Source organism: Mastomys coucha, unplaced genomic scaffold, assembly GCF_008632895.1.
Source record: "Mastomys coucha isolate ucsf_1 unplaced genomic scaffold, UCSF_Mcou_1 pScaffold15, whole genome shotgun sequence".
In the NCBI taxonomy this organism is placed as follows: Eukaryota; Metazoa; Chordata; class Mammalia; order Rodentia; family Muridae; genus Mastomys; species Mastomys coucha.
The window spans coordinates 139,448,004-139,452,318 of NW_022196897.1; the positions used below are offsets into that span (position 1 = coordinate 139,448,004).

Genomic DNA, 4,315 nt, shown 5'->3' on the forward strand with positions numbered 1-4,315 from the left:
AAAAAACAAAACAAAACAAAGTGGAGTTTGGAGATACAACTCAGTTACTTTCCTTGGAGCTGTGAGAGCTGGGACTAAGAAAAACTCTCAACTCCTGACAATCCTCCTGCCCCAGCTTCCCCAATGTTGGGATTATAAGTGGTGGCCATCATGCCAGTATTCCTGTGTCCACATTGATCCAAGGTACCACTAGGTATTGGCCTTCACTGGTCCCTTTGCTGGGAACAGTCTTCCCTGAGCTGTACAGGCCTCATCCCCTACTGCATTCAAACCTCTATGAATCTCAAGCCTTCAGAAAGAACCCGTCAGTGTCACTTAAAAATGGCCTTGTGGGCTGGAGAGATGGCTCAGTGGTTAAGAGCACTGACTGCTCTTCCGAAGGGCCCGAGTTCAAATCCCAGCAACTACATGGTGGCTCACAACCACCCATAATGAGATCTGACGCCCTCTTCTGGCATGTCTGAAGACAGCTACAGTGTACTTACATATAACAATAAATAAGTCTTTTAAAAAAAAAATGGCCTTGTAAGAGTGGGCAGTGGTGACGATTGCCATTAATCCCAGCTCAGGGAGGCAGAACTCTGTGAATTCAAGGCCAGCCTGGTCTACACATTGAGTTCCAAGACAGCCAGGGCTACACAGAGAAACCCTGTCTAAGAAAAAACAAGGCCTTGTAGGGGCTGGGGAGGTGGCTTGTCTTGCAGAGGACTTGAGCTCAGTTCCTAGAATCCATCTGGGGTGACCCACAACCCCTGTAACTTTGGATTCAGTTGGATCCTGTGTCTCTGGCCTGTGAGGGTACCTGCACTCATGTAGATATACTGGCCACCCCAGACACACACGAATAACTAAAAGAAAAGGCATTCACTGCGAATGTGACAGTGCAGCCCAGTGGTAGAGGGCTTGCCTAGCATTAGTGAGGCCCTCAGAAAGGCAGGCAGGCAGGCAGGCAGGCAGGCAGGCAGGCAGGAAGGAAGGAAGGAAGGAAGGAAGGAAGGAAGGGAGTTAGAGAGGAAGGAAGAAAGAAAGAAATAGAGAAAGAAGCCGGGCAGTGGTGGCACACGCACTTGCGAGGCAGAGGCAGGTATATTTCTGAGTTTGAGGCCAGCCTGTCTACAGAGTGAGTTCCAGGACAGCCAGGGCTACACAGAGAAACCCTGTCTCGCCCTCCCCCCCCCCCCCCCCCCCCAAAGAAAAGAAAGAAAGAAAGACAGACAGATTTTTTTTTTTCATGTACACAGTACATAAAACAAGTGAGCTAAACAACAAAAATTTAAGGCTTTTGTTGTTGTTTTGTGACAGTATTATGTAGCTCAGGCTAGCTGAAAACTTGCTGTATTCTGATCTTTTTGTCTTCCTTCCTTCCTCTTTCTTTTTCCAGACAAGGTTTCTTTGTAGACCAGGCTGGCCTCAACTTGGAGATCCATCTGCCTCTGCTCCTAGAATGCTGGGATTAAAAATGTGAGACAGCACCTGTCCCTGATCTTTTGATCCTCTAGTTCCTACCCTCTGAGTGCTGAGATGACAAACACATGCCAACTTTTCTCTTTCTTTCCCTTCCTTCCCTCCTTCCTTTCTAATGTGAAGGTGGTAGAATTATAGGCCATATTTCCATTATTATTATTATATTATCATCATATCATTATTATAAACAGGGTCTCACTATGTAGCTAACCTAGACCAGGCTGGCCTGAAACTCACACAGATCCACTTGCCTCTGACTCCTGAGAGCTGGGTTGAAAGGCGTGACCACCATACCCAGCTTCCCTCCTCCCCCTTTTCTTTCTCTTTCTCTTGTACATGCACACATATGTTGTGCTTTTTGACAGTCTCATGGAGCTCTAGGGTAGCCTCAAACTTACTATGTAGATTAGAATGTACTTAAGCCCCCGTTCCTTCTGCATCCACCTCCCTTATGCTAGGATTAAAGGAGTCAGCGCTGCTTTGTACTATTCTCTATTATAGACACAAATGTTACTTTGTTTTGCTTAGAGCCAACAAGTGTAATATCTAGGTGGCTTGCAGACTAGACGGTGCCCCAGGAACACTCCCTTTAACTCATAATATCTTTTTTTTTTTTTTCTTTGAAACAGGGTTTCTCTGTCTAGTCCTGGCTGTCCTGGAACTCTATAGACCAGGCTGGCCTCAAACTCAGAAATCCACCTGCCTCTGTCTCCCAAGTGCTGGGATTAAAGGCGTGCACCACCACCGCACAGCAACTCATAATATCTTGATGGCTTATCCTGATGACCTGTACTGGACAACTTCCCAGCAGTGATGGACACAGCAGGCTAAGCTCTAGACACTCTGTAGCAGGCTCTCCACTCTTACAAAGATGAGGCTCCCTGAGGCCTCTGGGGCTGCTTTTTCAGCTGTATCCTTTGTTGGTACCTAAATCAATGTCAGCCTGGTGGTCAGGGGACAGGCCTGTAGTCTCCACCTGGGTATGGAAGGCTTGGTGGGGTAGGAAGTAGGTGGCAGAGGGTGTGAAGTAATCTTTAAGCCACTAACCCTGGAGGCTGGCCAGCTGAATCCACTCCGTGAGACACAGAGGAGAGCAAGGTGGCAGTCGGTATATACTGACAGAATTCCTACTGTGTGTCAGCAGCATGCTACACCTGGGGAGACATTAGTAAGCCACAAAAACAGTAAAGTCGGCCCTAGCGAGGCTTGTCTTCCACTGAGAGACAGATCATATTAGTAATATAAGAAGTATAAAGACCACACAGAATGTTCAGAGGTCAACAGCCAGAGAAAAGCAGGGGAAATTGGCAGTCCTGAGGCCACAGGCCAACATCAGCTAAATACCAACTATAGGAAAACAATACTTCCACGCCTTAGGAATGTGGAAATTTAATGAGTTCTTTTGTCTCTTAGCAAAAATAAGAAAAAGAAATCTCTGTTTTCTCTCTCTCTCTCTCTCTCTCTCTCACACACACACTCACACTCTCTTAAACACACTCTCTCATTCTCTCTCTCTCCCTCTGTGTGTGTGTGTGTGAGAGAGAGTGAGAGAGCAAGAGAGAGAGAGAGAGAGAGAGAGAGAGAGAGAGAGAGAGTGCATGACCCATATACAATCACTGTTTGATGGGGATCATTATTTCATTTTTCTGATTATAGACAGAACGCATTGGGGAGCCAGGATGGAAAATTACCTTTAATAGACAATAAAAGTCAGTAATGGATGACCCTTAGGACCAGCCTGATAGGGACAGCTGAAGCAGGTCCCTGCACAAGGCCACATAGCTGAGAACCTGGAAAGGCATCTATTATCTCCCTCCACCCATTCAGTTTTGTTTCCACTGGTGCTGGAGACTGAAACCAGGGCCTGAGCACTCAGACAGGGGCTCTGCCCCTGAGCTGTTTATTACCAGCTCTTCCTTCCAACAATGGATTCAAGAACCCCCCCAGGTCCCCCCCCCCAACTCTAGTTCATCCCTGAAGAAGGTAATTATCAGAGGTGAGCATCGGAATGCAGGAAGCACCCAGGGCACAGACCCCAAATCAATTCAGGAATTCAGGCGAGGGCCCTATCTAGACCCTGCTGAGCTGGAGAACTATGGCCCTACCAGGATGCAATGCAGCAGACAAGGAGGAACCAAGTACCCAGGAGGCAAGATTTCCTTTTGATAGGTTATCTTTCACAGATAGATAACTAGGCTTTTGGGAATGAAAAGTCTGCTACGTGCTGTAAACAAACCCAGTCAGGGAGCAGTGGGTCCTGAGGGCAGGAGGAAATAGCTCAGGTAAGGGGGAGTGGCTGTGTCAGTGGAATTTTTTTGTTTTGTTTTCTTCTGGTTTGATTTTTCAAAGCAGGGTTCCTCTGTGTAGCTCTGGCTGTCCTGGAACTCACTCTGTAGACCAGGCTGGCTTCGAACTGAGAGATCTGCCTGCCTCTGCCTCCTAAGTGTAGGAATAGAAGGAGTGCGCCACCACAGCTGGGCAAGTAGTATGTTCTAAAGAACTACATAAAAGGTTCCTTATGCATGGTGCCACTTGCCTTTAATCACAGCACTGTGGATGCGGAGACAGGCAGATCTCTTGGGTTCCAGGCCAGCCTGGTCTACATAGCAAGTTCTAGACCAGTCAAGGCTACACAGTGAGACCCTATCTCAAAAAATCCAAAAAACCAAACCAAACCCATTAAACAGACAAAAACCATATGCAGTTCTGCAGTGATATTTCCATGAAAGGCAATAAAAATTAATTTCTAGAGATATGAATAAAAAAGGCACAACACGCCGGGCGGTGGTGGAGCATGCCTTTAATCCCAGCACTTGGGAGACAGAGGCAGGTGGATTTCTGAGTTCCAGGA

General features: G+C 47.1%; 1 protein-coding gene across 2 annotated transcripts in view; it reads right to left on the bottom strand.

Annotated features, from left to right (window-relative positions):
- The window catches only part of Commd7 (COMM domain containing 7), a 15,112-nt gene that overhangs the window by 4,284 nt on the left and 6,513 nt on the right, over positions 1–4,315 (bottom strand). The gene's annotated exons all lie outside the window — the stretch shown is intronic.